Below are 22887 nucleotides of genomic sequence, written 5' to 3'. Positions count from 1 at the left end.
TCACAAAAGGGAAGCAGCAGTTAAGTCCACTGGACACTGAAAGCACCAGAGCACTGGCCTCGCTTCGTATACATGTTGAACGGGTCATTGGACTTACCAGACAGAAGTACACAATAGTGGAATCAAAAATACCTATTACCTATTTACAAAGTGACCAGTAGAGACTAACAACATTGGACAAAATCGTACGTGTTAGCTGTGCCCTGACTAACCTGTCTGAATCAGTCGTACCATTCGACTGACCTCACTTTTTGGTCTGTCGGCTTATGGTTCTGCAGTCTGGGCAGAGCCATTTACGTTTTGGGGGATTTTTTAATCCTAGGCATACTTGATGGAAGTACTTAATCTGACAAAATCCAGACTTGCATATCATGAGCGAGCTAGCCACAGTGTCATCTTTGCAGTAGCAAGGCGTACTGTCTGGTTCATCTGTATTCTTATCCTGTGTGAGATGTTGCTTCCTACTGAACCACTTACTAACCAGTTCTGGTAAGATACACTGCACAAAGAAGAGTTTCGCTTTACCAACTGCTTGTTCTGTAAATGTCCTGTCCGGTTCTATCCTCTCCAAGAAGGTTTCGTTGTCATCACTTCCAGCCACTTCTGCCCACACCATGAAGTCACAGTATTTGGCTCCAGTAAGAAGTAGCTGTAGCTGGACTTGGTGGTAAAACTTATGGCGGTGGTTGAGCCGGAGTGTGCCATTGTCGTTCTTGAGACAAAACTGTTTGTCCTCTGCTGCTGCATAAATGTCCTTTTTGGTCAAGCAGAATGGACACTTAATCTCAAGCACTCCTCTTCCACAGCAGTCACACTGTACAAGACCATCTGGGGATGCTCCAAGGAATGGGTATTCAGGATGTAGGTGTAACCCGGCTGTTGTCACCTCTACATTTTGGTGGTTGAGGGCAATGTACTCCTGATACATATCACGGGCTTGTTCCTCATGGTCGCATCCCCATCTGTGAGGGAAGGAACAACTGCATTTAGTGACAGGCATTTACTAGAATTGTAGAACAAAACAGTCCTGGTGTTGTTTGCATATTATGTGTTTTATTTTAGCAAAGTGAGAATAGCAGTGTAGTGTGAGAAACAGATACAGATGTGACTATATCAAGATAGAGTTTAGATTAGTTTGAATGCACCCATATAACAATAAGTAGCTTAGATTAGTTTGAATGCACTCTTATAACCATGGGCGCCGCCGGGGGGGAAAGGTTAGAACAATTCTAGGGGCCCAGCACTGCCATGGGGCCCTTTAAGGGGCTGATAATATGCTTTTGATGATTTTAATAAGACTTTTGAAATAACAACAATGCAATATTCCATCTGGTAAAATGAGCTAATTGAACAAGGTTGTCTATTTCTTGAGTTCTTCAACATATTGTCATTTAACCCTCCCCCTTTTGCGAAATGGTACGGTCCAGTTCTGGTAGAAGCGCGATGCGTTAAATCTGTGTGCTGATCAGTGCAACGCTACTTGCTGCTGTGTCGCGGTGCAGCAGCCAGCCAGCCAGCAGTGGAGTGCGTACAGTCTATGATCGCTAAATATGAAGCGTGGCTGTCAAAAACGTAAAGAAAGGCAGCTGAAAGCTGAGAGGGACCGGAGAGGCAGGCAACTGGTCACTCAGTTTTTCCCAAAGAAAGGTAGCTATCGCTCACGTGTGATCAAAATATTAGCGAATGGTAAATGAACAGTATGAACGTGGTTGGATTAGCCTATCAAGAGAACACTTTTACAGTTTGTACAGTGACTTTTTCCATTTTAATAACTGAACTGACTTGTGTGATAAACAAGATGAAATATTACGTTATGCTGGTGCTAATAACTAGTGCTAATAACCAGTTTCATAACTAATGGGGTGCCCTAAATATGCACAGATTCAGCCTCAGGGGGACCTCCGCCCTACCAAACCACTGAACCCCCCTTTGGAGAAGGAGGTAAGCAGCAATACAACCCATAAATGCTTTAGGATTGAAGTTTTTAATGAGCGAGCGCCATATACAGTTTGCTAGATTAAAGTGTTGCTAATGTAACAGACGTTGCGTTGTGTTGTTCACCAGTCTTTTTATTCTGAAGAAATGAGACACAAATACACTGCTGAGGACGGGCTGCAGACGACCAGTGGCATTGGCGCTTACATTTCCAAAACGAACTGAAAGAGGCCAGCACCTCGTTCCCATAACTACCTGCGCTCTTAAAGGGCTAGCGCAGAATTTCCCCACCACTACACACAATGGCAAGTGGAAAAAAATAAACCCGTTACACTAATAATGGACACCAGTCAAGTGTTTGACATGGTTACGTGTGTGGAATGTTCACACGTTCTAAACCACTGGTTTCAACCATTGGTTAATACATAAAATGTAATAACAAAGTCACAAACTCAAGGTCCATGGGTTATCAAAAGTCAAATAATGACAATAGTGCAATTGTGACGAGGGTGGGCAAAGTTGGGGGGCCCAAAATTCTAATCTTTCATGGGGCCCAAAACTTCTGGCGGCGCCCCTGCTTATAAGTGTCTGAAAATATGTTTTTTATGTTTTTAAATATGCATCAGAAAATGTTTTTTCATGTTTCTTCGGCTTGGTATCAATAAACGCATGTAACAAAGTGTATACATACGTCTGATGTTTGTGTGTTACTTTACTCAAATTTGTTTTTTGTTACTTCTGGTATAATTTTGAGTCTTATGTAGAACTTATAACCTACCGTGTTGCCGTTGTTTGGAATGAGAAAGCCCCTGGATAGCAGATCTGCTTGATCAGCGAGACAGACGGGTTGTGTGGATCTGTGCATGTGGCAGCTTTGAACAGTGATGCAGTGATCCGTCCTGCCCTCTGTTGATACCAAATCTTGCACTTTGTTTGTTCTCGGGTCTCTCGCTCTATCACTGCTGCCTGAAATCGAGCAAGAGACTTAAAATGTGTAGGGTAGCATTAAAAGTTTACCACCTAAGAATTTTAGTTAATGAAGGATGCTTTGTTCATCATAGCCATTGTCATATAATAAATTTAAACTTTTAACAGTTAAGCTTAATAATGGCCCTTTTCCACTACCCTTTTTCAGCTCGCTTCAGCTCGCTTCAGCTCACTTCAGCCCGACACGGCTCGCGTTTCGACTACCAAAAACCAGCACGACTCAGCTCGTTTCAGCCCTGCTTAGCCCCCAAAACTCACACCGTTTTGGAGTGGGGCTGAAGCGAGCCAAACCGTGCCGACTGAGGTTGGGGGCGTGAGCAGACACTCCCCTGTGCACTGATTGGTGAGGAGGAGTGTCCTCACATGCCCACACACGCCCCGCGAGCGCGCTGGGATCTGTAAACACCGCAAACCCGGAAGAAGAACAATTATGAATTACGAGAATTTCTGAAGCCTTATGCGCCTCGCCTCATCTATACACTCTTGCCAGTATCTGTTGGCGTTGTCGGTGACAACAAGCCACAGCACCGAGACCAGCAACACTAACGACTCCATGTCCTCCATGTTTATTGTTTACTATTCGGGTCGTGAGACTACCGCTTAAAAGCTCACTGAATCAGTGACATACAGAGCATCGTGGACGAGTTCGCGGAGCGCAAGGCTCGCCGTATGCCCTTCAAATAATGCGCGCAGTAGGCTACTGATGTTTTATTATGAGCCATGTACAGTATGTCGCCGAATGTTTTTTTGTTTCTGAGTTACATGTTCGTTTGAAGGACTTAATGTACAAAATAACATAGTTGCACCCCGGAGTGTTGAAATTGGTAAACACAGTGCATTCAGTGAGGTTTGCACCGCCCTCCTTTTATTTCTGACTCTTCCTGTCAGCGTTGCAACCTCTGAGCGCTCATTCGTATGCCCTTCAAATAATGTGCGCAGTATAGGCTATTGATGTTTTATTATGAGCCATGTACAGTATCCTAATGTTTTTTGTTTCTGAGTTACATGTTCGTTTGAAGGACTTGATGTACTAAATAACATATAGTTGCACCCGGTAGTGTTGAAATTGGTAAACACCGCAGTTGCGGACATTTTGTAGCCTAAAATGATGTTATGATAAGCTTTAATAAAGGGCCCGGTCATTTGCCCCGCCCCTGGCCCGGCTCTGACTTGTTCCGCCACTGTCACTGATGTCACTGTTTGCGCTGCTTAACGACATCACATGACGTCCACCCACTTTCACTAACTCCACCCAATGTGTCCACCCACTTCCAGCCAGCACGGTTCAGCGCGGTTGTAGTTGAAATGCAACTCCAACAGCCCCACTCAGCTCGACTCAGCTCGACTCAGCACGGCACGGCTCAGCCGCGTTTGTAGTGGAAAAGCGGCATAAGTAACACTGAGATCAGATAGCTGCGTTTATTTATACTACAGAGAGAATATAATTTCATGTTATCTGGCCCCATATTTAAGTTGATTCAAGGGGAAACTTTTAAAATAATACTGTGGGGCGAGCAGAATGATGTTTATCTCATCTCATTATCTCTAGCCGCTTTATCCTGTTCTGCAGGGTTGCAGGCAAGCTGGAGCCTATCCCAGCTGACTACGGGCAAAAGGCAGGGTACACCCTAGACAAATCGCCAGGTCATCACAGGGCTGACACATAGACAACCATTCACACTCACTTTAGAGTCACCAGTTAACCTAACCTGCATGTCTTTGGGGGAAACCCACACGGACAACATGCAAACTCCACACAGAAAGGCCCTCACCAGCCACGGGGCTCGAACCCAGACCTTCTTGCTGTGAGGCGACAGCGCTAACCACTACACCACCATGCCACCTGTATTTATTTATATTAAAAATATTTGATTTCAAGTTCAGTTACCTGTTCCTGTGAAACTTGAAGGGTAGTGAAGACCTCTTCACACTTGTCATGTAGCTCTTGGCGGGTGAGCTGCTCAAATGTCTCCCGGTATAATTCAGGTAATGATGCTGGTAATCCCAGAGCTACTGCTTTTGGTATGAATGTCTTTGAATATTTGGGGACCAGTGACAAGACTGCAGATTTGACTCCAGTTGCATGAATGCTGTCATACAGGGACTGTTTATCATCAGATGTTGGCAAAGGGATATCCCTGGAAGTGCTTGTTGCTGGAGACACTGTCCTGAGTAATTTGACTTTTTTCCTTTGTGGACTGGTAAAATCTATGTTGCAGCCTTCTGCATAATCAATCTTGGCCCCAGATGTGTTAGACCAGGCACAGGGAAGGGATGTGCAGGATGTCTCCTTTGCAATCTTGACAGCTGCCTCAACAGCAAAGAGGGTGGCTGCAATGTGGCTGCAGCTTTCCCCTAAGCCTGCCATACATGTGCAGTGGGCTGACAGAACCTCTCCAGTTGTGTCTGTAGCTACCCAAGGTCTGAGTGGGGCAGCTGACAAAGCCTGGGAATGGACAACCTGAAGTAAAAATGCATAACATGATATAAGTTAAGAGAACTTGAATTTTTCTGTAGGCCTACTGATTGTTTTTAGTCACTGCACACTTTATTGGACCATTGGGGTCTTTTCAAAATATTAGTTAGAACTTGCTGTATAATTGTAGTATACTGCACCACCTATCACCAAGTTGTGATCAAAAAAATATAACTGGTTTTCACATGGACGTGTAATATTAATGTTCTTAATAAAATATGTACACAAATGCATAACTTGTTTATAAAGTTCTTCCTATCAGATTGTGTAAAGTACTGAAAAAGAATATGTATGTTATTTTAGGCACATAGAGGTGCAAGAAAATATATTTTTTAATTTGTTTGAATATAGAAGCTGGACATATCTGTGACCCCTATACATTTTTATCTGATATTGAATAATAAAACATCCTGCATAGTCTCTTTATGATAAATGTCTTAATGCCACTTATCCGTGAGGTTATCAAGTAGACATTCTTCTTCGGAACCTTCCAGAGGAACCATCCCGCAACAAAATATTTATAAGCTTCCAGGCTCTTGTAAGCTTTGAGGGCTTTGCCAGTGTAACACGATTAACAAGAAAATTGTAAATGTCGTGGTAGGCCAGATCAGGCAAATCGCCGGCACCGCAGCTCCGAATTTCCCTGAACAAGGATTGCGGCAACTTGTACGGATCTGCAAACCCCAACCTGGAACACTTTTCCATGTAACGCTGCCTCATGTCACCTTCAAGATGCTGAACAAACTTAGACAAGTTATCGCGCGATGTAGATGGGGTATTTTCCGAATTTTCTTGGGGATTACTCCCTGGATCCATTACGCTCACGCAAGGTAAACAATCCTGAAGCCATCCAATATGGCAGAGTAAACATGGACGGGTCACGTGACTGCACATCCTCTTTACTGAAAGTGTGTTATGTTTACAGTGAAGAACTGTGTGCACTTTACATTAATTTTTTACTTAATACAAGAAATTAATGGATGCCAATGTTTTTGCCAAAATGGTATTTTATTTTCCATTGTTTAGGCAGCTTCAGCATCATACTGTGAGATTCTGTTCAAATTGTTTTTTTTTCTTCTATGAAGCCTGAGCCATTTATTTTATTAGTTTATAATTATTGTTTAATTTAGTCTTCAGGAGAGACTGCCTGCACACAGTACTAGTATTAAAAGTTTTTTTTTTCTTACATGAAAGCTGAGGCATTTATATTTTATTTTAAGGTAACTTCATGTTGTGCTGTGAGGTTCTCTGCACTTTAACTTTTGAACCAACAGGAGCATTTGGATAAGTAAAGCCTATTTTTCTGCATTTTTGTAGTCCTGGTAATCTTTTATATTGGTTAAGTTGTTTATAGGACCATTTCTCAGTGTCTTTGTTTTTTTTAATCAATAGTTTTTCAGTAATAACTTAATATTTAACATATCATTCAATTTTAATCACAAAAAGAGAAAATTGCAACAATTTCTCGCAACTTTCACTTCCTTCCGCAATGTAATCGCAACAAAAACCTAAAAAATACCGCAACTTTCATCGCAAATTTTTGGAAAACCCCCAACAACATCAGACATTTTAGCCTGCAACAATCACAAAAAAGGCCCATGAAATCCTGGGGGGACTGAATAGGGGTTTGTTCCATGGTATTAAAGTACTTCTGAGAATGGTGATTTTGTTTAAAAAATAAAAAGAAAGAAAAGTAACTTTTTTTTCTTTAATAGATCATTTCTGTCTTTGATATGCTTTCCTTATAAAAAAAGCAGATAGATATTTTACAGTAGAAAATTAAAATTAGGGCTAGCTTTTGCTATTCTATGCATCTACATGGTGTTGGAGTAGCTCTAGAAATAGTTATCTTGCTTAAAAAAACAATTCTTTCTTTGCCTGGTTTAACTTTTCCCCATTTCCTGGTTTTCTCCATGCTCAACAAGCAACTGGGTTGTTAGTCTGCAGTATTTCGTTCCCCTACTTTTTCATTAGACAGATCACACAACACCCCACCCCTTCTTTCTATCTATCTATCTATCTATCATGAACGCTTGTTGGCCAGACATTTCTCTGCCTGTTTGTAATGGCTAACAAAGCTGCAAAGGTGCAAGAGATGGGCCCAGGCCACCTTACCCTATACCAGCTTTCTGGACCTCCAATACAGTGTTCTCACCGATGCCACCAAAACACGAAAGTTCTGGATGTGTGCAATATTTGAGATATTGATTTCCATAAACAAACAGTGCTTGCATTTCATGCAGAAAAAAAATCTTGATTTTTGTCTAAATCAATTTTTGTCTATTGACTAAAAGAAATTGCAATAAGAAGACAGAAGCTGCTAGAAAGTATGTAGAAGGCCTAGAGCCCAGTGTAAGAGCCTGCTATCTGGTGAAATTGCAGTTAATCAATGGCCTGAAACCATATGAAATGGGAGAGGAACTAAGTGAAGACAATGCATTGCTGCTGGCTATGACATACCCACACATCATCAACTACTTAATATTTTTGCTAAGTCCCCACACTGCTGAGGATCTGAAGTGTTTCAAGGGACTAGAAGCCTATTACCAGATGTGCTGTGGCTGGGTCAGAGAATGAAAAGCACAGAAATTTGGTGACAAATGTCTGGTGAAAGCAAAAGTGTGTACCGTGTACATTACATATACAGTGATATACAGTAGATCATGAATCACATACCCTGTGGGCCTACCTCAGCTGACAGCAGATGGCTGATTGTGATTTTTAACTTTAGCTTACTCTCAAGAGAACATACAGAAGCACCATCACAGCTAGACAGTAGAAATATGGTGTTATGCTTAATTTTCAGGCATTGATCAAAATTTTTAAAAACCTCATACAAAGTGAACTGAACACACTCTTATGTTGTTCAGATTTTTGTTGCTTAGATCCTGGTTTAGGCAGCACAGTGGTATAGTGGTTAGCGCTGTCGCCTCACAGCAAGAAGGTCTGGGTTCAAGCCCTGTGGCCAACGAGGGCCTTTCTGTGCAGAGTTTGCATGTTCTCCCCATGTCCGCGTGGGTTTCCTCCGGGTACTCCGGTTTCCCCCACAGTCCAAAGACATGCAAGTTAGGTTAACTGGTGACTCTAAATTGACCGTAGGTGTGAGTGTGAATGGTTGTCTGTATCTATGTGTCAGCCCTGTGATGACCTGGCGACTTGTCCAGGGTGTACCCTGCCTTTCACCCGTAGTGAGCCGGGATAGGCTCCAGCTTGCCTGCGACCCTGTAGAACAGGATAAAGCGGCAAGAGATCATGAGATGAGAAGTTGGAGGCCTTACCGTTGGGTGACTTGGGGGACTGGGTAACGCCTGTAAGTTTCCTTTTCAGGTGGTCAACCTCAGGTTTTACATATCTGGGCATCAGAGTTTCAGCAGACATTAAAGAACTGTATAAACTAAATTTTAAAGCAATTGTGACATCTGTTAAAAATGACCTTAACAGGTGGTTTGATCTTCCGCTATCTTGGATGGGTAGAAAAAGTTTGATTACAATGAATATCTTTCCCAGGATATTATACCCTATGCAAATGCTGCCGCTTAAGATCGATAGGAAAGTCATTTTAGACGTTGAAGGATCTCTGTCAAAATTATATGGCATGGAAAGAAACCTTGGAGAAGGATGAAGACCTTACAGATGTCAATAGACAGTGGGAGTCAGGCACCTCCCAATTTCCTTTACTACAATTGGGCTTGTAATGCCCGAATAATATCAAGCTGGCTGAAAAATGTGAGTTGGAGATACTGAGGTCAGTCAGCAATTCAAGAAATAAAGACAAGCAAACTGAAAGGAATCTGTGATAGCTAACCTTCGCAGCTCATCAGAGGAGCATATCAGCAGAAAAATAGTGTGCAATGAGTTGATTTGGTCATTGTTTCAAACAATTCCAAGGTTTTGGGTTTAATCTGAGTAGTGGCTGTTTTCACAGTTATGCTGTTTTGAATGTGGCGAAAGAAATTTGATATTGACTTGGCTGAAAGTGCAGAGGATTCAGATGGTTTGCAAGATGACAAGAAAGTTTTTTCTCTCTAAAATGCAAGCAAGGTGGCAGTTGCTGCTTTGGAGAATGTGGGCATCGATCCCACTACCTCTTACATGCGAAGCAAGCGCTCTACCACTTGAGCTAATTCCCCAGCAGCTAGATAGGGTTTGTCCAACTAAATACCGGGAATTTCCCAAACTGCCCTTCCTGACCTGCTTGTTGCTCTCTGGAACCATGCCTGAGTTTCCATTGGTTGTTTGTTTATTTTCAAGTGAGTGATTGCCCAGAAGCGGACATTATTCTGGGGGAGTGTAATTTGACTCCCATTTGCTTGAATATCAGTTGGTGAGCTTCAAGGGTTTTGCCACTAAAACAACCCAATCTCCTGACATGGAGTCCCTGGCATGCTTCTCACACTTTTGGGGCATGCCTCAGGAAGCATTGGTTGCTTTGTTGTTCAATGACAGCAGTTGGGTAGAAGGTGGTGAAAAGTGCCTTTTCAGGACAGATGCAAGCTTTTCATCAGCAGGTTTAAGAATACAAGCAGGTCTCATCTCATTATCTCTAGCTGCTTTATCCTGTTTTACAGGGTCGCAGGCAAGCTGGAGCCTATCCCAGCTGACTACGGACGAAAGGCGGGGTACACCCTGGACAAGTCGCCAGGTCATCACAGGGCTGACACATAGACACAGACAACCATTCACACTCACATTCACACCTACAGTCAATTTAGAGTTGCCAGTTAACCTAACCTGCATGTCTTTGGACTGTGGGGGAAACCACCGCACCCAGAGGAAACCCACGCGGACACGGGGAGAACATGCAAACTCTGCACAGAAAGGCCCTCGCCGGCCACGGGGCTCGAACCTGGACTTTCTTGCTAATACAAGCAGGTAAGCATCATATTTTCACTTTGTAAAAGCTGTCTAAGCTGACTTTGCACACAAGCAAGAGTTAGAATTTCATAGTGGATGGTGGGAATATGACAACCCTGTTGAAAAATGTGAGTTGGAGATACTGAGGTCAGTCAGCAATTCAGGAAATAAAGACAAGCAAACTGAAAGGAATCTGTGTTAGCTAACATTCGGAGCTCATCAGAGGAGCATATCAGCAGAAAAGTAGTATGCAGCTAGTTGATTTTGGTCATTGTTGCAAACAGTGCCAAGGTTGTGGGTTTAATCCAAATACTGACTGTTTTCACAGATGTGATGCTTTGAATGTGGCAAAAGAAATTTGATCTTGACTTGGCTGAAAGTGCAGATGATTCAGATGGTTTGCAAGATGACAAGAAAGTTTTTCTCTGTTAAAAGCAAGCAAGATGGCAGTTACTGTTTTGGAGAATGTGGGCCTCAAGCTCACTACTACTTACATGCTAAGCAAGCACTCTACCACTTGTGCTAATTCCCCTGCTGTGTTTGAGGGTTTGTCCAACTAACTACGGCAAGCCCCCCCCCCCAAACTGCCCTTCCTGGCCTGCTCGTTGCTCTCTGGAACCATGCCTGAGTTTCTATTGGTTCGTGCAAAACGTGCACACTTCGAAAACAATATTTTCATCTTTTACAAACAAACTATAACTCTAGAAAACTCTTTAATGGTCTTTCTAGTTTCATAACACAATTTCTTAATATTAGTATGCTGATAATGTCGATGCTTAGTGTTTTAAATATTTCCTCAATTGCACTTTTTTTTTAACAAAACCTCGATCATCTTTTCAAAGTCAAAGCTCGAATCCCCAGAGCTCCATGTGCTGCATTCAGACAAGGAGTCCGTTCCTGGGAGGTTCTAATCCCACTGGGGTTTTATCCCGGGGTTTCGTACCGGGCAGCGGATTCATTGTATTATATTTAGTTTTCAATACGATATTATTTTTCCAATATGTTATTTTTTTTGTATTCTTGTCTCAGCAATGGTGAAATCAAATTTGTAAATAAAATCAGTGCCCTGACTCTACTCATCAGGGCAGAGCTATTCTCTTTCTGTGTATGTTTTGTACAACATAAGGAAACAGTATAGTAACTATAACGGTAAAGAAATAAAACAAGAGAGGTTGGCTATGATATAAGAAAATTCTACAACCCAGAAACAGATGGGCTTTTAGGCAGTGCCTCAATCTATATATTACAGATTTCCAGGGAGAGGAATGTTAATGAGTTCAGCTTATTTTTGCAGGCTTTGCTCTGGTAGAGCTGCACATTTTTGGTGGTCAAATGTTAGAAATATCGAATTTTTTGCATGGAAACCACACACACGCCCAAAGCCCAAAGCGATGTCTCTGTTCAAAAGGATCCAGCTGTTGGGGGTGGAGTCTAGCTGTGTTTACCTTTCTGGATTTTAATATTTGGAAGTGGTATATTTAAAGCCATTGACAGTAACAAGTTGTTGTTTCTCTGCTGTTTGTTTTAGATGAAGCATAGTGTTTGTTTTTATCACGTTAATATCTGACATGTTATTTAACTGAAAATGTTATATTAACTAGACTTTTAGACCAAGGAGTTGGGGTTTGCTTTTTCTGCTCCACTCATCAACCTGGTTTTATAGTATTTCCAGCAGGGCTTTGAACCGGTTCAAGGAACGAAAACGAAAACCGGGAACTTTTTCTATTTCACATGGAACAGAAACGAAACCAGAAACTTTATTTTTTATGTTCCGGAACAGAAACGCTTATTAAAAATAATGGTAACCGGTTAATACCGGTTTTTATTTCGTTCCTCAAAGTTTCTGTAGCCTACAAATAGTCATTCTTCTCCTGCGCAAGTTTCTATGACCCGCTGGGGTTCACTTCCTGTGTGACGTTCGCTGATTGAATGGAGAGCGCGGGAAGGTGGACTGCTAGTGAGTAAGTGCATTACTGAGTGTCTGAGCAAAGAAGAGCCTGAACGATGCAACCTCCCTATTGGCTGTTTGTAAAAATGTATCAGTTGTTGCCCCTCCCACGGGAATCATCGCGGGCTCGAGAGACGAGACCTGACGAGTTAGTTCGTTGGTAGCAGAACAAAATGTCTGGACACAAATCGGGTTTTCAGAAAAGGAAAGAAAATAAACGGAGGGTTGAAAATACAAAAAAGGAGGCAGAAAATGCAAAACGAGTTTTAAGGTAGGACAAATGGTTACTTTTCTGAGGCAGCCCGCCGTGGCTGCCTGCAGGCTTATTTATTATAGCCCATTTAGTTAAAATAGTTGATATAAAATGTTTATAGTTATAGTTATGTGATGGTTGTCCTGATTTAGACTGTTTTTTTTTTTTTGGGGGGGGGGGTTGCACGATGTTGCACCCGGGTCCAGATTAGGGCAGAACCGGCCCTGGCTACATTTCAGCTATAGTTTGTTTTATGTATGTATGTACTTGCATAGATGTGTACTTCCAATATGGCGCCTAACAAAATCTCGCGGCGCGGTGACGTCATGCGGTAGCCCTCTATAGGGCCTGACTAGCCTTTGGTAACACACTAAACGAATTATCTTTCATTTTTGGCACTTTTTCTGTTTGTGTAGATGGGAAGACATACTGAGAATCCAAATCGCCAACATTTGAAATAATAATTGTTTTGAATTATTTCTTGTCTTATTTAATGAAGGTTGTAATAGAATTAACCTACATTTGGCTTAAGCTGGATGAGACAGAGACATAATTTTATAGCCATTTGTTAAACAGCTGACAGGGAACGTAATTAACCGTTCCGGGAACGAAATTTTTTTGTTCTAACCGGTTCGGGAACGTCTATTTAATGGTGGAACCCAAAACCGGAAACGTTAAAATTCCGTTTCTGTTCGGAACGAACCAATAGGAAAAAAATTCCGGTTCAAAGCCCTGATTTCCAGGAATAGTGCCTTGTTCTAAATACAAAGAAACAGCTTTCTTATTTGATATATTCTTTAAATAAAGATAAGTGAGTTTTCTAAAGTAATGAGTGGGAATAGAGCTTTTTCTATTCTATCTGTTCACATGATATGGTAGTAGATCTAGAAATTGTCTTGTTAAAAAAATAAGTAAAGAAAAAAGTTCTTTCTTTGCTGGGTTGACCTTTTCCCCATTTCCTGGTTTTCTCCATGTTCAACAAGCTACTGGACCGTTAGTCTGCAGTAATTCTCTCCCCTAGGTCACAACCGGCCATACGATTTTTTGGCGTTTCCCAAATCGCTGCCTTTTTTTTTTTGCTCATGGAGAAAGACGTGCGTTGGCCGTAAGTTTGTCTTGCAACCTGAAAAAAACATAAGCGCCCGTAGAGTTTGTTTGACATGACAAAGAACCTCTGCAGCCGGTCTGCGGCCAGTTTACAGCTCGAAAATCAGCACGTCACATGCGCGCCCTCCGTGCTTTTCTTGCGTTTTTTGCACATAGACCGGCCATAGGAGCACGTACGGCCGGTTGTGACCGAGGCTACAGATCCAACAACACCCCAACTCTTTCTTTCTTTCTTTCTTTCCATCAAAAACGCTCATTGGTCAGACATTTCACTGCTTGTGTGCAATGGCTAATAAAGCTGTAAAGGTGTAAGAGATTGGCCCAGGCCACCTTATCCTATACCAGCTTTCTGCACCTCCAATACAGTGTCATTAACCTGGTTAAGTATAACCTAGATTTTGAGTAGTGTAAGGTACTGTGTTTAGGTTGCAGTCTTTTCGGGAGCTGTGGGTTTGAATCCCACTTTTGATATTTGCTATCGTGGGTTATTAACGGGCCATGGGTTTTATACTCATGGTTTGTGTTTAGTGAATGCTTGTCGGGAGTTTTGCCTGCACGTGAGTGAAAATGGAAGCTTCAGCTAGCATGCCTTTTCAGATAAATTTGTTTTTTTTTTCAGTTTGTTGTGAATATCTGCCACATATTACAATATCAGTAGGTATTTTATGTTTTTAGATGTAAAAATATAAAGTTTTAGTTCGTGGAACGACATGTGACGTTTGACTTGGATTATCATGTGGTTACAATGTCAATTGCCTGTTGACATTGATTGATAAATTACAAAACTAGAAATTAATACAAACAACAACGAATGATTAACCATGTAGCCAGCAGTCAGGGTTCTGAGAATTTTTTTTCCCACAGGTTGATGATTTCAGGTAAAACCTTCAATCATGTGTTCATGTGCTGCTGGAATTTCATTATATCATTCAAAGGTTTGACAGTGAAAACAACACTTTGGCTGTGTAATGGTTAGCACCCTGGACTTTGATTCCAGTGATCTGAATTCAAATCTCAGTGGAACCTCTGAAGCCTTTCTTTGTGGTTTCTGAACGCACAGACTGTCTCAACTGTTTGCTCCTTTTGGTTAAGCAAGCTGTCACATCCCAAACCCTTTGTTTCCGTTAAAGTGCCAGGCATCTGAAAATTATATTACCCCTGGGAATTATACCTGATAAGACTAGACATGTTTAATAGTTTACTGTCTAAATTGTATTTTAATACGAGACCAGGAACATGTTCTGTTTATTTGGAAAAGTTTGGCTCTTTGAGTCCGCCATTACACGAACGCGTTCCTGGTAAGTTACTGTTTGTTCAAAGAAGTGACATCAGATGCGAAATGCTTAAAAGTTAGTTGGCATTTCTGGCTTCGTCTGTTTTGCAAATTGGAGCACGTTTTTAACGATTTTTTTTATTTATTCTGCAACAAAACTAAAACCAAAGCATGCCTCCTAAGGGGTGTGTCCTTCAAGGCTGTTCAAGTGACATTTAGTGTCAATGCCAATTTGCAGAGTTCTGATGCCGTGTGCAGCCCTGTTGATCTGACCTCACTCTGTAAACGAGTAACCAAGTGGTATTTGAGAACACCACTTCCCCATGACGAATTGCAATATCCATGCTTCCACAGTCAACAGACATGTAGAGAATGCCCGATTTTGTTTTTAAAGCAGCCGTCACAGACCTTGACGGAAAACCAGAGAGGCAGGGAAACCGTTCAAACAAGGTTTTGTCCCGATGGTCGTCTGCACGTAGGAGAACATGACAACCACTAATCCACAGAAAGCAATCCGGTCATGTTAAGGGTCTGTCTTTCTGGCTGTTTCGAGAGTACCTGATCTTAGCAAGGCGATAACTGGACGTTAACGAAAGCAGAACTCAAAAGGCAAAGCATGGCTCTGCCAGGTTTCTCAGCAGTGTCTATTCGCTTGTTAGGTGCAAGGGGAAACCACTGCACAGCAAAAAAAAAACACCGAAGCTTTTTCAGCGTCTCGGTTTGGGATTGTTCCAAAAGGCACGGACGGAGCAGAGATGGCAGCTCGACATTTGTTCACTGCCAAGTTCAAGAAAACCAGCACCGTTTCCGCCCGGTTTCGAATCGCGGACCGCTCTCGTGTTAAGCGAACGTGGTAACCAATACAATACAGAAAGCACGCGTGTGTTAGCTCTTGCCTGGGCCTCAAGAAGAACGCGGGTCACACTTAAACAATTGTCACGAGAATAGGGGCACGGCCTTGGCATCGTAGAGATGAGCTGGTGGTCGAGTGTGACAAGGTTCAGCATCGAAAAGCGCTGCAACAACATCACGGGAAGAAATCAAATGCCTTGTTTGGACGGGCCAAGGAGGGGACTGAGGACTGGTCTTTCCACTAGCAACGTAAGTACTTGTTTGCAGGTTTGAATGACATCAGTTTGCCCCTGCGTACGTTCGACCCATGAAGCGGTGAAGAACACGGGCTCCTGCGTGTTTTCCTTTCGTTGGCAACAAGCGACAGGTGCATATTTGTCCACAAACAGAGAACTGTAGAGTCACTGTTTAAGATTTGTTCAGCAAATGTGTCCATACCTTGGCTGGTCAAAAGCAAATACTTGCTTCCGTAGTTGGCACGGACAGAGCAGAGATCACAGCTCAGCAGTCACTCACTGCCGAGTTAAAAAAATAAATAAATAAACCAACCCAGGGCTGTTTCTGCCCAGTGTCGAACCGGGGACTTTTCATGTGTGAGACAAACATGATAACCACTACACTACAGTAACCACAGCTCTGGGACCGATCAGCTGTTGCCTGGGCCTCAAATACAGAAGCAATGGCACTTAGGCATGTGTCCCCAGGGTAGGCCTGCATCATTGGTGGTATAGTGGCTAGCATAGCTGCCTTCCAAGCAGCTGACCTGGGTTAGATCCCCAGCCAACACACACCCTTTAATGCTTCATTGCTCTGATGAAAGGCAGAGAACATGGTGAGGAAACAGCAGGAACGGATCGGTTGCTTGTCACTGCCTTGCCGAGGAGGTAACCGAGGGCTGCTCCTTCTTCTTTCCGCTCGTGTTGCAAGTAGTCGAATCGCATCGGTTTGTGAAAACGTGGGCGTCTTTCGTTGGCGGCAAGCTACTTTGCCTATTTTCCACAAATGGAGAACTGCACAGTCACGGTTTGAGAGTTAATAAGCAAATGTGTCTGAATGTTGGCCGGCAAATACTCATTGAGACATGATGAAGCATTCCAGAGTCAATGCCAATTTGCAGTGTTCTGATGCCGTGTGCAGCCCTGTTGACCTGACCTCACTCCGTAAATGAACAACCAAGTGGTATTTGAGAACACCACCTCCTTGTGACCAATTGCAATGTCCATGCTTCCACAGTCAACAGAAATGTAGATTTAATGCTCGATTTTGTTTTTAAAGCCGCCGTCACAGACCTTGACAGAAAACCAGAGAGGCAGGGAAACTGTTCAAATGAGGTTTTGTCCCGACGGTCGTCTGCACGTAGGAGAACATGACAACCACTAATCCACAGAAAGCAATCCGGTCACGTTAAGGGTCTGTCTTTCTGGCTGTTTCGAGAGTACCTGATTTTAGCAAGGTGATAACTGGACATTAACGAAAGCAGAGCTCAAAAGGCAAAGCATGGCTCTGCCAGGTTTCTCAGGAGCGTCTATTCGCTTGTTAGGTGCAAGGGGAAACCACTGCACAGCAGAAAACACGCAAAGCTTTTTCAGCGTCTCGGTTTGGGATTGTTCCAAAAGGCACGGACAGAGCAGAGATGGCAGCTCGACATTTGTTCGCTGCCAAGTTCAAGAAAACCAGCACCGTTTCCACCCAGTTTCGAATCGCGGACCACTCGTGTTAAGCGAACGTGGTAACCAATACAATACGGAAAACACGCATGTGTTAACTCTTGCCTGGGCCTCAAAAAGAATGCGGGTCACACTTAAACAATTGTCACGAGAATAGGGGCATGGCCTTGGCATTGTAGAGATGAGCTGGTGGTCGAGTGTGACGAGGTTCAGCATCGAAAAGCGCTGCAACAACATCACGGGAAGAAATCAAATGTCTTGTTTGGACGGGCCAAGGAGGTGACTGAGGACTGTTCCTTCCGCTTTCCATGAGCAACGTACTGTAAGTAGTTGTTTGCAGGTTTGAATGACATCAGTTTGCCCCTGCGCACATTCGACCCATGAAGCCATGAACAACACAGGCTCCTGCGTGTTTTCCTTTCGTTGTCAACAAGCGACAGGTGTATGTTTGTCCACAAACAGAGAACTGGAGAGTCACTGTGTAAGATTTGTTCAGCAAATGTGTCCATACCTTGGCTGGTGAAAAGCAAACACTTGCTTCCGTAGTTGGCACAGTCAGAGCAGAGATCACAGCTCAGCAGTCGCTCAAAAAATGAATGAATAAATAAACCAACCCACCACTGTTTCTGCCCAGTTTCAAACAGGGGACCTTTCGCTTGTTAGACAAACTTGATAACCACTACACTACAGAAACCGCAGCTCTTGGGCTGATCAGCTGTTGCCTGGGCCTCAAATACAGAAGCAGTGGCACTTAGGCATATGTCCCCAGGGTAGGCCTGCAGCGTTGGTGGTATAGTGGCTGGCATAGCTGCCTTCCCGGCCAGGCGAGGGGCATAATGGACTGTAAGAAAGGGGGAAGAAAAGAAAAAAGAAAAAGAAGAAAAGGGGGGAAAGAAGGGGGAAAAGAAGAGAAAAAGAGGAAAAAATAGTATCAAGTGTCTTGTCCCCTTTCTCCACCCCTCACCCAGTGTTGGTGTACAGTTGCACTCCTGGTGGATCCTGGATGCAGGCAAGGTGTTTCTGCTGTGTCTCCCACACTCGAGGCATGCTCTTGTGATTGATGAGGTGCAGTCCAGTGCTGTCCGCCAGCTGCCACATGGAGTCAAGCAGACTTTTGATGAGTGCACGCGTCTCTTCTATCCCCCAGGTTGTCCTGCGGCAGTGCCTCGCTAGCTCACTTGTGCTGATGGTTGCCAACACCTGAGCATCTGTTGGCTCATAGCCAGGGTGTTTCTTCTTCAGCTCTGCCTGCTTGGCCTCCTTCAGATGACAGATATCCTGCTTGTCCCACTCAAAAATTGTGCCTGACAATTTAGAACAGAACGTACCATACAGTGGATGGTGTTCTGTGGTGAGACCGTCAGCGAACCGCCTCATGAAGTGGAACACATCCAAACGCACAGTGGAGGTCCACGGCTGAAACCATCCTTAGCATGCACTTCCTCAAACCACTGGGCCAGGGGCAGGGGATGGAAGGCTGGTGGCGGCACACAAACATCCTGGGGCTGGCTGAGGCAGGATTTCTTGTGTAGCTGACAATCTGTTAAATAATCACAACATCTCCTTGCCCACTCCTCGCCTGCAATAGCTGTCTTCTGGAACACGTTGGAGCAAAAATACCACAAGCTAGCAGAGGATGGTTTCGATCCATCGGCCTCTGGGTTATGGGCCCAGCACGCTCCCGCTGCGCCACTCTGCTGACCTCACACCCCAGATGGGACTCAAACCCACAGTCCCTGGCTTAGGAGACCAGTGCCTTATCCATTAGGCCACTGGGGCTCTGCCGCGCCAGGACGAAAAAGGGCAGCCACTCAAAAATAGCTAGGCTCGTTCCTCGGCCATCTCTCATCTCTGCGACAGAAACTTCTTTTGTGTTTGCTCAGTTTGAAATAATTTGCTGGGTCTGCACCAAAGTCAAACGCTTGCAACGTCCGACTTTAATGTCAGCACGTCCTCATTCCAGTCACAAATTGCTCACAAGGCATTTTACCCCGACTTAAGTAAGTAGACTTTTCTTTGGAAGCATGTACACTGCCAGTTGTAGCCAAGCGATTTTACACTGGAAAGCACAGCTTTGTACTGAATTTACATAGGTCGCATAATGTTGCGGTGGTTAGCAGTGTCAACTCACACCGAGCAGGGTCTGGGCTTGAGCCTAGTGGGTGACCGGCAGCCTTTATGCCTGGAGCATGCACGCTCTCTTCGTGCCTGTGAGGATTTGCACCGGGTGCTCCAGGTTCCTGCCCCAGTCCCTAGACCTAGAGAAGGTCAAGCGAAAACTCTGAATAGCCCAGAGGTGTGATTGTGTCTGGGTTACCCCTGAGATAGCTCATGGCTACAGAAAATGAACGACTGTACGTGTACAATTCAGGGCACTTGATTAATTACGTTTTATGTCTTGTGCTTAAGAAGAACATGTGGAAAAAAGTTAGAAAACCATGAAATCACTCTGATTTTTCCTGATTCACTGACCAGGATCTTTGCTGCCCAAAGAGCTCTGATCTGTGAGTCGTACACATGGGTAACATACTGTGACAACAATTGGTAGATGCGGTGGGCCTTATTTCACTCCCATAATGCCTATGTGCCTGTCTGCGTGATACAAAGCACTGACGAATGGCAAACTAGTGACAGAGCAGTGAAAATCAGGCCTCCTGATGGACAATTTTCGAGGCCAGCAACCAAATTTCTAGTAAGACAGATAGATGACGTTTATTGCCTCTGCTGGGAATTTTGGGAAGAAAAGTGGCTAGAAAGAGCAGCGGACTGTGTCGGCGTCTGGGCTCTGGGCCCAGCGCGCTTCCGGTGCGCCACTCTGCACACCCCACACGGGTCTCGAACCCACAATCACTGGGTCATGGAAAACGTTGGAGTAACATTTGGCAGACTTGGCTTCGATCCATTGACCTCCGGGCCTGGCACGCTCCCGCTGCTGACCTCTCACTTTCTGTGGGTCTGGAGCCTGCAAAAGCTGTATTCTGGAAAACGTTAGAGTAAAAAGACCACCGGCTAGCAGAGGATGGTTTCGATCCATCGGCCTCTGGGCCCAGCACGCTCCCGCTGCGCCACTCTGCTGACCTCACACCCCAGGTGGGACTCGAACCCACAGTCCCTGGCTTAGGAGGCCAGTGCCTTATCCATTAGGCCACTGGGGCTCTGTCACAACAGGATGAAAAAGGGCAGCCACTCAAAAATAGCTAGGCTCGTTCCTCGGCCATCTCTCATCTCCGCGATAGAAACTTCTTTTGTGTTTGCTCAGTTTGAAATAATTTGCTGGGTCTGCACCAAAGTCAAATGCTTGCAACGTAATGACATTTCAGTATTATGGGTAGACCATAATATTGGTCTTACGGTAAAATAGCTCGTGCTATTTTACCGTTAGACCATTCACTATACACTATGTGTATAGTGATTGGTCTAACGGTAAAATAGCACGAGCGCTCGAGAACTTTTTTGATATGTTGTAAGGTTATAATTTTACTTGGCAACAGAATGTATCTGAATTCTGATTGGTTGTTGTTATATTATTGCCCTTCTGTTGTATCCTTGAGCCCAGAGCGCAGGGGGGAGGGAGGGACAGGGTTCTGCTGAAGCGCACATAGTGTTCTGGTCAAGGGAAATTGTGTAAAATGTGTTTCTTCAATTCAGAACACACTTAAAAATGTTTTCAAAAGAGAGGCGGAGGAACCAAACATTTCTGATCAAGAAGGCAGAGGCTGTTTTGCTGATTCCGTGAAAATGTTTGATTTGATTAAAAGGTGTCTGGGCCGCGAACAATGTCCACATCACCATCGGGTTGTTGTTGTTGTTGTTTACATGTGTCATGTTACAGGAACTTGGTCAGGGCTCTGCAGGTCTTAACTGAAGCGCTTCAAATTCAGGGTTAGCGGGCTGCAAAAGTTTGCAGGCACTTCACAAACAAGACTCGATACAATATTAGCCAACATTAGCACAATCTGATATGATTTAATAATGTCTTTGTGACCTTAATGAACTCCAGTTGTTGTAGATATCAAGTCGGATTGTTATTTACATGCCACACAAACTTAGAAAACAGTCATATTCATCTGTTGTCGTTTTTACACACTGAATCTGAACTGTTGTTAACTGATTCGTTTTACAAGCTAATCTAACGCTACATTCCTCAAGGACAGTTTGCTTGCGAGCAGCCGCTCACTGCACTGCAACCGCACTTGCTAATTGACATGGGCTTGCTGTTTTCGTGACCACGCCCCCATAGTGAATATTCATGAGCGAATTGGGCGTGGTGTTTCACCCAGTGGAAACCTACAGTAACCCTTTGTGTCCCACGCACGGGGCGGGATTTTTTTCTTCAATCAGAAATATTGGTAGGGACACGCCCATACCACCCACACCCAATTCTACACCTGTGTTGTTGAGCATGGAGAAAACCAGAAAATAGGGAAAAAGTTAGGGCAGGCAAAATAAAGATTTTTTTCTTTCTTTTCTAAAATAAGGTAACTATTCCTAAATCTACTATAATACCACATGAGCATATTGAATAAAAGAACCAAATTCCTATTTTAACTCACTACTCTAAAAAACCTATTCATCAATTTCATTTAAAAAGAGTGTGTTAAATAAAGAAAAAAACCTTTTTTTGAACAAAGGTACCATTCCTGGAGGTACTATAACATCATGTTGATGGCTGTAGCCAAAAGAACAAGCCCCTATTCCAACCAACCATTCTAAAAAAAAATTGCTTGATATAACATCCTTGTTTAGAGAACATATCAGATATTAAATTGATAAGAACACCTACTACACTTGATCTTAACCAAAAGACTGAGAAGTGATAATTTACTGCAGTCAATAGCTTTAAATATACCACTTCCAAATATTAAAATCCAGAAAGGTAAACACAGGTAGACTCTGCCACCAACAGCTGGATCATTTTGAAGAGACACATCGGCTTGTGGGGTGTGTGAGAGAGGCGAGTGCTTCAACACAAAAAGATCAATAGTTCTAACATTTGTTGACCAAAAATGTTCAGCTCTGTCAGAGCAAAGCCTCCACAGAAATCTTTAGTAAAAGGCAAAAGATTTATGCGTCAATGAAGAGAAACCTGATCTACACTTAACACTGGATCAGGTTAGTGACACTGGATTGGAGGTGCAGAAAGCTGGTATAGGGTAAGGTGGCCTGGGCCAATCTCTTACACCTTTACAGCTTTGCTAGCGATTGCACACAGGCAGAGAAATGTCTGACCAATGAACTTTTTTGAAAGAAAGAAAGATAGATAGATAGATAGATAGATAAGCAAGTGGGGTGTGGGGGTGTTGAATTTTGAAAAGGAACAGTAGAGTGCTGTGTGATCTGTCCAATATCATGGATGTAGGCCTATAAATTAAATATGAAAACATCAGCTGGAGTTTGATTATTGACAGGAACACTGTTGACCACAGCAGTAAGTGCTTTCCATACCACATTTTCCTGCCTTCCTGTGATGCTACTATTCAGGCTGCCAGATAGAAATAATTTATTCCATTGGATTTGTGATGTTAAAGCTTCTAT

The 22887-nt window shown here is 43.5% G+C and overlaps 6 non-coding genes across 6 annotated transcripts; 1 reads left to right on the top strand and 5 right to left on the bottom strand.

The window, feature by feature from the left end:
- Positions 1-9455: 9455 nt before the first annotated feature.
- trnaa-cgc (transfer RNA alanine (anticodon CGC)) lies at positions 9456-9528 on the bottom strand. Its single transcript has one exon. It is a non-coding gene; the product is annotated as a tRNA-Ala (tRNA).
- A 2227-nt stretch (positions 9529-11755) lies between these two features.
- On the top strand, positions 11756-11942 carry LOC132898906 (U2 spliceosomal RNA). Its single transcript, XR_009656599.1, has one exon. It is a non-coding gene; the product is annotated as a U2 spliceosomal RNA (small nuclear RNA).
- A 7116-nt stretch (positions 11943-19058) lies between these two features.
- trnar-ccu (transfer RNA arginine (anticodon CCU)) lies at positions 19059-19131 on the bottom strand. Its single transcript has one exon. It is a non-coding gene; the product is annotated as a tRNA-Arg (tRNA).
- Positions 19132-20434: 1303 nt separating this feature from the next.
- On the bottom strand, positions 20435-20507 carry trnar-ccu (transfer RNA arginine (anticodon CCU)). Its single transcript has one exon. It is a non-coding gene; the product is annotated as a tRNA-Arg (tRNA).
- A 1471-nt stretch (positions 20508-21978) lies between these two features.
- Positions 21979-22170, bottom strand: LOC132897824 (U2 spliceosomal RNA). The gene has a single exon (XR_009656388.1). It is a non-coding gene; the product is annotated as a U2 spliceosomal RNA (small nuclear RNA).
- A 159-nt stretch (positions 22171-22329) lies between these two features.
- Positions 22330-22446, bottom strand: LOC132896544 (U5 spliceosomal RNA). Its single transcript, XR_009656081.1, has one exon. It is a non-coding gene; the product is annotated as a U5 spliceosomal RNA (small nuclear RNA).
- Positions 22447-22887: the final 441 nt, after the last annotated feature.

The sequence above is a fragment of the Neoarius graeffei genome, chromosome 1 (assembly GCF_027579695.1).
Source record: "Neoarius graeffei isolate fNeoGra1 chromosome 1, fNeoGra1.pri, whole genome shotgun sequence".
Classification (NCBI taxonomy): Eukaryota; Metazoa; Chordata; class Actinopteri; order Siluriformes; family Ariidae; genus Neoarius; species Neoarius graeffei.
This window is presented reverse-complemented; position numbering and strand designations above follow the sequence as displayed.